This window comes from Tamandua tetradactyla, chromosome 9 (assembly GCF_023851605.1).
Source record: "Tamandua tetradactyla isolate mTamTet1 chromosome 9, mTamTet1.pri, whole genome shotgun sequence".
NCBI classification, from domain to species: Eukaryota; Metazoa; Chordata; class Mammalia; order Pilosa; family Myrmecophagidae; genus Tamandua; species Tamandua tetradactyla.
This window is the reverse complement of record NC_135335.1, coordinates 5640734-5650183: the sequence shown is the minus strand read 5'-3', so window position 1 is coordinate 5650183 and position 9450 is coordinate 5640734. Positions and strand designations below refer to the sequence as shown.

General features: G+C 48.3%; 1 pseudogene; it reads right to left on the bottom strand.

The window, feature by feature from the left end:
- Positions 1-6758: 6758 nt before the first annotated feature.
- LOC143645826 (glyceraldehyde-3-phosphate dehydrogenase-like) lies at positions 6759-8558 on the bottom strand (annotated as a pseudogene).
- Positions 8559-9450: the final 892 nt, after the last annotated feature.

Sequence of the window (9450 nt, the reverse complement as noted above, 5' to 3'; positions counted from 1 at the left end):
CCTGTTCCTGTAGCGATCCTGGGAGGGGACTTAAAGGCAAAAAGTGGGGGCGCTCATGAGCCCCCGCAGCCTGCAGGGGGACCTCCTGTTAGCCAGCAGACTCCCGTTTTGCAGCCACCTTTCCATTTACAAATGCCCTTACCCTCAGATTTCAAACGCATTCAATTATTTTCCTTTTCCTAAAAAAAAAAAAAAAAAAAAAAAAAAGACCTGTGCAGCCAGAAATATCAAGGGCTGGGAAAAGCCGTGGCTTTGCCTGGCTTGACAGCACACTTCTTTTGGCCTCACTGTACCCAGGGAACCCTCCAGCAGGCTGGACTCAGGATCTGGTTTTGCATATATGTTCTCGTGCCCCCAGATTCCAACTGGGGTTCAAGTGCATCCTGATTTCTGCTTGGCTCCGGCCCCCACCCCACTCCCACCCACCCACCTTGACCCTGGCAGGTCAGCCTTGCTTATAAAAGAAGGATTTACTGGGGACAAGTAAACTCACACATCAGTGGAGTTTTTCTCTCCGTGTGAGAGAGCTTCTCTAATCTCTAAGCCCCTAACCTCTAGACCCTCGATCTTATTACTGTTTAAATCCTTGACACACACTCACTTTGGATTTGGATTTCAAAGTTTTTAACTTGTTGAAATGATCTCTGACACATTATGCGTGATGTGTGTCCTCTCCTATTTTACTAGGAAGTTCTGTGCCAGCCGAAATAAACTCTCCATTCTCTTTCTAATTCAAAAATTCACCCTCTCTTCACTTGGCCTCACCGAGCCCTTACAACAGCCTACAAAAATGTCCAAAGGTTTATACGTCTTTTCTTACCCGTCCCCTCAAGTGTCAGGCCCAACATCGCTGCTTCTTCCTGTGAACACTCGAAAGTCTGCACCCAAGACTCCTCATCCATTCCTGAAGCATTTTCTGAACTCCTGCTGTGTACCAAGCAACCAGCAAACAATGAATGAGGTCCTTAAAGGCCCTGCCTGGGGGCCCTCAGGACCTTGGGATCCTCTTCAGCTCTGAGCTTCCAACGTCCTCCTCCATCTTCTGATGTCATCCACAACGCTGTCCTCCTGAAGTTCACCAGGGGCCACTGGCACCTGCTGCCTTCCCCCTGCCCCATCCTGTTGGGACCCTCTGCTGAATTTCACTGTTGCCTCCCATCCCCCACCCCACCCCGGCTAACCTGTGAGTCACCCCCTCTCTGGTTCCGTGCCTCCCCCGCTCCCCCCACCATCCCAGACCTGTTCTCAGATGCCTTCCCTGGTTCCTCTTCACCTGCCCCCAGCCTATTCATGTCCCTGAGCGTCCCGCCTTGGCCCTGTCTCCAGCTGCTCTCCCCATTGAGCTCGGGACCTGCCACGCGAGCATCTCCCTTCTGATCCTCCCAAGACTTGACTCACCGCTTCCTCAGGGTGAGTTACCCACCAGGAGGAGCCTAAGGTGCCAGCCCAGCAGCGCCACAGAGAAAAGAAAAATGGGGCCCGAGTGTTGATCTTTTCTGCATCAAAGAAAGCATCAAAGTGCCATTGAGGGTACAATTTTACAGCCCAGTTCTTTTTTTCAATGACATATAAGGGAACTCTCCATAAACGTTTTAGCGTACAGGGCTTCAAAGGAGCTGAGTCCAGCCCTGCTGTTACCCACACGCATCCATTCATTCATTCATTCATTCATTCAACAAATGTTTATTGAGCATCTACAACCGGCAGCCGTGTTCCAGGCACTGGAACCAGCCGGGGATTTGAAGCAAAGCCTGGTCCCGGGGAGCCCCATGTTGGTGAAGGAGGCAGGCAAGGAAGAGACATAGCCCCTCCCCGGGCCCCGCCCCCCTGCACTTTGCCCTTCTCCCCTCCTCTCCTGCAGGAAGTTCTAACTGTACCCCTGTCCTGGCTAAATCACCTTCCCTGACCCCATGCTTCTGAAGCATCCTGTGGCCACCGGATGGGCCCAGCTACAAAAATGCCCCAGTAAAAAATGAAAATGTGGGGCCTCATTAAAAAATTATTAAGAATTTCAAGACGGCCAGGACTGAACCAAGCATCCAGGAGACCGTCTGAGACCCGCACCCAAGGCCCATCTACGCCAGCCCTGGGCCTCCAGGCCTCCCTGAAGTCTGGGCACACCCACCCTCTCCCAAAACCGCAGCCCACCTCCGCCTCGGGTGCAGGTTCTCTCTTAGCTCTCCGCCTGGAAGGACTCTGTGCTCACTTGCTCTTGTCTTTGGGCCCCACCCAAACCCCCACTTACAGCCCCCACCCCCATCACCCATTCCTCTCAGGCCCTGGCAACCACCAAGGCCCCTTTCTGTCCCTATTTGTCGCCTGTTCTGGACATTTCATCTAAGGGGAATCCACAATACGTGGTCTTTCCTGATGGCTTCTCTCAGGCGGCATGTTTTCAGGGTCCATCCACGTTGGAGCACATATCAGAATTGCAGGATATTTTATTGTAAGGTAGACCCCGTTTTGCTTATCCAGTCATCAGACCTTTCCCTGCAGCCTCAGGGTCCCCAGTGGGCCTGCCAGGGGTGGGGTGGGGTGATCGGGGTTATGGGGTGCGAAGCTTCCACCACCTATTTGCACCTGCCCACCTCCTCGCCCTCAGCTCCCACCTTAGCCCCGCAGCCGAGTAGTTCGCCTCCTTCCCCACCCGGCGAACCACTCCCTCCCCACTCTGCCTGCCCGATCCAGTCCCAGGACCCCTGCTCCAAGGTCGACTGAAAATCCCTTCCTCCCGAGACCTCCCGCGGCGCCCCCCTCCCCCCAACACTGCCTTTGCCCAGGTCTGAGGCCGGTCCCCCGCCCCCACTCCAGGCCCGGAGCTGCCTTACAGACCCATTTCTGAGGCCACCCCGGGCGCATAGGGGGATCCGCTCAGACTTAACGTGGATGGGATCGCCGGGCAACTGGCTAATTGGCCTCTAGGTAAACTAATTGTTTCCTTGCTTCTGTGGAAGGAGCCTACTGCCTGCAGACTTCAGGGCTGGGGGGTGCGGAGAGGAAAAGGTGCCGGGCCCCCGCGGCCCGTGGGGGGAGGATAGACGGACAGGAGGTCCCCGGGGGGCTGCAGGGGGCTAAGAACGCCCCAGCCGCCCGGCCCCCTGGAATCCGGGCTTTGCCTGCGGGAACTCAGGGGGACGTGCGGGCGCTGCAGCCCTCGCCGCAGGTCCCAGGGGAGGTGACGGTCCCCGCCACCCCGCGCGACCGCGGGGCCTTCCCTGGCTGCCCGGGAGTGGGCGGCGGCTGGGGAGGGGGCGCCCCGGCTCCCTCCGCGCCTCGTGGTTTCCTGCTCCCAGGAGGGGTGGGGGGAGGGGAGGGGGGAGAGGGGAGGGGCGCGGTCTACACTGCCCCGCAAACCCGGGCTGATGCGCTGGAGCCCTTGGCCAACGCCGCGAGGCGTCGGGGGACCCACCCCGTCGGGTCGGCGGCTGCAGGGGGCGCGGGGGCGCGGGGACGCCCTGCCCGGCGCCGGGGATAGCTGCTTAGAGCCCCCTTAATTAACTTTTCAAATTACCAAATTAATGCCTATTCATTGGCAAAGCAGGAAACAGCGAAACGAAACAATAATAATTATATTTAATGATTATAATAAAAAATAATAACACTTGAAACATTTGCCCGAACAAGATTTTGGCGTATCCCTCTGCAGTCTTTTTTTATTTGAGTGCTACTTTGGACATATTTTTTTCGTGCGCATTTAGGAAATGGGAGCGCCCTGGCCTGCAGGCCTCTCTGGTCTGTGCGCCCTGCTTAGCATTTTTCCCTTTTCCCAAGTGGCAAAGACTTTCTCCTGGGAATCAGTTGGATCGATAGAGCAGAAATATCCCCTTCCCACCTTCTGCCCCCTCTCTGGAGGGACCCCCAGTTAGTAATCTGGTGTGTATTCTTCCAAACTTTTCCACATTTTACATACTTTATATATGCATCTAGAAATGTGTAGTTTTATTTTAGGGAATCTCTTCTACGTAAATCAGGTTGGGTTTTAGATACAGTTCTGGAACTTGCTCCTTCTCCCCTCCACCCCCTCACTTAGCTAAAATTATGTTGCGGAAATCTCTCCGTTATACCGATGTCCTCTTTCGAACTGCTTTATGCTGGCCCACTGTTTGGATGCACCCTCGTTTATTTTAAATATTCTTTGCCGGATCCAGTTTTCCCCTGTTCGGCCATTCCTCACGGTGTGTTCGCTGAGCCCCACCAGGGCAAGGAAAATCTGCACGGAGGTGGGGGGAGGGGGCGTTGGGCTTTTCATATGGGGAATATGTTTGACCCATTAATATGGTTCAAAATTCAAACCAATATTTAAAAGTATCCAGGGAACAAGGTTAAAATAAATTGAGTAGATTGAAACACTAGTGACCAAGGAGAGGGAGGGGTAAGGGGTATGGGATGTATGAGTTTTTCTTTATTCTTTCTTTTGCTGGAGTGATGCGAATGTTCAAAAAAATGATCACGGTGATGAATACACAACTATGTGATGACAGTGTGAGCCACTGATTGTACACTATAGATGGAATATTTGTATGGCAAGAACGTGTTGTATGTTTGCATGTTATGTTTTTACAATAATAATATTAAAAACAGAAAAAGAAAAAGTATCCAGGGGACAGTGTGACTCCCGCCGCTGCCCCATCTGAGTTTCTTGTGTATCCTTCCAGAATCTACTTGTGAACGTACAAGCAACTATGGGTATGTCTGTATATGTAATGCCTTTCTTTTGTAAAAGGAATGCAAGCTATGCCCCCCACACCTGCTTTTTTCCTATTTACTTGTATGTCTTTTTCAAAAAATTGATCATGGTAATAATATATATATATATATATATATATATATATATATATATATGCATGCATATATCACATTTCCTCATTTTAACCTTTTAAGTGCCCTGAATAGTTCAATATATTAATTGTCTTCACCATGATGTGTTACCATCGCTACCAGCATACATAATCCAAATCTTCTCCTCAAACAGAAATCCATTAAGCGATGACTTCTCATTCCTCCACTCCCCAGCCCCCACCCCACCCCCCAGCCCTGGCAACCTCTAATCTACTTTCTGTCTCCATGAATTTGCTTATTCTAGATAGTTCCTGTAAGTGGAATCATAGGATATGATATTTCCATTTCTCCTTTTGTGCCTGGCTTATTTTACTCCCCATAGTGTTTCAGGTTCCTGCATTTTGTAGCATGTATCAGAACTTCGCTCCTTTTCATGGCTGAATAATATGCCACCATGTGGATAGACGACATTTTTTTCATCCCCTTAGCATGATGTTTTCAAGGTTTCTTCATGTTGTAATATGTCGTGTCAGTATTTCATTTATTTTTATTGTCAAATAATATTCCCTTGTATGGATGTACCACATTTTATTCATCAGTTGATAGACATTTGGGTTATTTACCCTTTGGAGCTATTATGAATAATGTTGCTATGGACATTTATGCACTAATGTTTTATAGACGTAGTTTTTCAGCTCTCTTGGGTATATTCCTAGGAGTGGAATTTCTGAGTTATATGGTAACTCCATGTTTACTCTTTTGAAGAACAGCCAGCTGTCTTCCAAAGTGGCTGCACCCGTTTACATCCCCTCCAGCAATGTCTGAGGGTCCCAATTTCTCCACAACCTCACCAACACTTGTTATTATGTCTTTGTTGTTGTTTTTTTTTTAATTATTTTGGTAACATAAAATTTTCCACTTTAATCACTTTCAAGTATATAGCTCAGTGGTTTAATTATATTAATAATGCTGTGCTATCATCACCACCACCCAACACCAAAACCTTTTGATCACGCCAGACAAATCTTCATCCTTTTGCTTCCGGCTTATTTCACTCAACGTGACATCTTCAGGGTTCATGCATATCGTAGCATGGATCAGAACTTCATTCCTTTTTATGGCTGAGTAATATCCCGCCATTTGGATAGCCCACAGTTGGTTCATCCATTCATCTGTTGATGGATGCTTGGATTGTTTCTGCTCTCTGGCTTGTATCAATAACGCTGCTGTGAACGCTGGTGTGCAAATATCTGTTCTTGTCCCTGCTTTCAATTCTTTGGGAGTATTTGTATACCTTGGCACTATTTTCCTGTTAGTACATAGAAAGCTTCCTTATTTAGCTTTATTTATGGTTGCACAGTGTTCTAGCACATTATATTGTACTATCATTTATTTTACCAGGCCCCTGGGGCGCTGGGTGTTTACCGTCCTTTAGGTCCCTAAATAAAGTTGCAGAGAATTACAGCCACTTGGCAGTTGCTCTGTTCTCTACCCTCAGGTCTATAGGTCCGTAGGATGGATTCGCAGAACTGTGATTGCCTGGTCAAGGTCAACTGACAGAGTTGATGTGAGTCACCCAGTTGCCCTTCAGGGTGGCCGTCCCAGTTTGCACACCTACCAGCCAGGTAGGACAACGCCATTTCACATGTGCTCATCAACAAGATGTGCCAACATGTTGGACTTTCTCCAGTCTGGGAAGTGAAAAATGTAATTATATTCGTGTACTTTTCATTTGCATTTATTTTATTATGAGTAAGTCTGAGCATCTTCTGTTGTTGTTGTTGCTGCTGGATGTAGTTTATTGATGGTACGTGACAAGGTAGGGCTCTCAGCCCCTTCCCGTTTTCAGGGGGCCTGGGATGGAAACTCGGGGTGGGCGATTTTCAGTACTGGGGGATCGAATTGGGGCCAGGACTCCTCAGCAGCTGAGGGCCTCCTTTCCTCTCGTGCTGTTGCTGGGGCTGGTGGTCCAGGAGCTCTTACTCCTTGGAAGCCATGTAGACCAATGGGCCCACCACCCTGTTGCTGTAGCCAAATTCATTGTCACACCAGGAAACGAGCTTCATGAAGTGGACATTGAAGGCAATGTCAACCCCAGCATCACAAGTGGAAGATCCCAGAGTGATTTGATCAGTGAATAAAAAAGTATTTGCAAAGTAAGTCCCTGTCGGGAATGATGAGAACGGGGGAATATTCAACTTCCCCAAGTTGAATTCTTGATATTCACACAAGCAGTGTGGACAACCAAAGCTATAGGCTGAGCCCCCAGTCCTGGGGTTTGTTCATATGAAACTTAACTCCACAAAGGATAGGTCAAGCCTACTTAAAATTAGGCCCAAGAGTCACCCCCAAAAGAGCCTCTTTTGTTGGTCAGATGTGGCCTCTCTCTCCAGCCAACACAGCAAGAAAACTCAACACCCTCCCCCTGTCTACGTGGGACATAACTCCCAGGGATGAGGACCTTCCTGGTAATGTGGGACAGAAATCCTAGAATGAGCTGGAAGTCAGCACCAAGGGTTTGAGAAAAACCCTAGAATGAGCTGAGATTCAGCATCAAGGGATTGAGAAAACTGTCTTGACTAAAAGGGGGAAGAGTGAAATGAGACAAAGTGTCAATGGCTGAGAGATTCCAAACAGAGTCGAGAGGTTGTCCTGGAGGTTATTCTTATGCATTAAATAGATATCACCTTGTTATTCAAGATGTAATGGAGAGGCTGGAGGGAACTGCCTGAAAATGCAGAGCTGTGTTCCAGGAGCCACGTTTCTTGAAGATGATTGAATAATGATAGAGCTTTCACAGTGTGACTGTGATTGTGAAAACCTTGTGTCTGATGCTCCTTTTATCTACCTTGTCAACAGATGAGTAGAACATATGGAATAAAAATAAATAATAGGGGTGAAAAGTGGAAGAGTGGGTGTCACTGTTGAAGTCGCAGGAGACAACCTGGTCCTCAGTACAGCCCATGATGCTCTTTAGGGGGCCCTCTGATGCCTGCCTCACCACCTTCTTGATGTCATCGTACTTGGCGGCTTTCTCCAGCCAGCAGGTGAGATCTATGAGGGACACATTGGGGTGGGGATGCAGAAAGCCATGCCAGTGAGTTTCCCATCCAGCTCAGGGATGACCCTTGCCCACTGCCTTGGCAGTGCCAGTAGATACAGGAATTATGTTCTGGGTATCCCCATGGCCTTCAAGCCACATTTTTTCTCAGAGGGGCCATCCACAGTCTTCTGGGTGGCAGGGATGGCGTGGATGGTGGTCATGAGTCCGTCCAAGCTGCCAAAGTTGTCATGGATGACCTTGGCCAGGGTTGGGGGTGGCAGGCAGTTGGTGGTGCAGGAAGCACTGCTGATGATGTTGAGGGGAGTCGTCATACTTCTCATGGTCAGTGCCCATCACAAACATGGGGGCATCGGCCGAAGGGGCAGAGATGATGACACTTTTGGTGCCACCCCTTGGCGAACCCCAGCCTTCCCCATGGTTGTGAAGACACCAGTGGACTCCACGGCATGTTCAGCATCAGCATCAGCCCATCTGATGTTGGTGGCATCTCGCTTCTGGAGGACAGTGAGGTTCCATTGATGACAAGCTTCCCTTGCTCAACCTTGATGGTGCCTTTGAACTTGCCATGCGTGGAATCCTACTGGAGCATGTAGACCATGTAGTTGAAGTCAATGAAGGGGTCATGGATGGCAACAACCTGCGCTTTGCTAGAGTTCATAGCAGCCCTGATGCCCAGGTGCTCAATACAGCCAAATCCGTTTACTCCGACCTTCACCACCCTGCCTGAGAGATGCGGCTGGCACTGCATGAAACGATGAGCCTGTCTGCCCTCTGAATATCTTTTTAAAATAAAATCAAGGGCTATTTGTATTTCTTTTTCAGTATACTAATCACATCCTTTGTTAGTATTTCTACAGAGCTGTTTTTTTTTTTAAACTAGCATCTCTTTTAAAAAGAGCTTTATCGAGATATAACTCATGTATCATAAAATTCATCTCTCTGGAAGTATATACTTCACATGCCTTTGGTATGGTCGCAGAGTTGCACCATAATCGGTTCATAGTCAAAGAACATTTTCATCACTCCTGAAAGGAACCCCCTACCCTAGAGCAGTCACTCCTCATTCACTGCCTCTCCCCCACCCCCTAAACTCTCCCAGCTCTAGGCAATCACTAATCTATTTTCTGCCTCTAAGAGTTCAACCCAGTCTGGACATTCCATATGAATGGAATCATACAATCCATGGCCCTTTGCAATTGGCTTCTTTCACCAAATGTAATGTTTTCAGAGTTCATCTACGTTGTAGCATGCATGAGGATTTCAATCCTTTTTATTGGCACATAATGTTCCATTATATGGATATGCCACATTTTGTTTATCTGTTCATCAGTTGACGGATATTTGAGTTGTTTCCATTTCTTGACTATTACAAATAATGCTGCTATGAACATTTGTGTACAAACTTTACTGTGAACATATATTTTCTTTTTCTTATTTGAAAAATGTTTTTATTGAGATATCTTCACACACCATCTAAAGTATACAATCAGTGGCTCACAGTATCATCACATATTTGTGTATTCATCACCATGATTATTTGTAAAACATTTGCATCACTCCAGAAAAAGAAATAAAAAGAAAAAACAGGGCGGGTCACAGTGACTCAG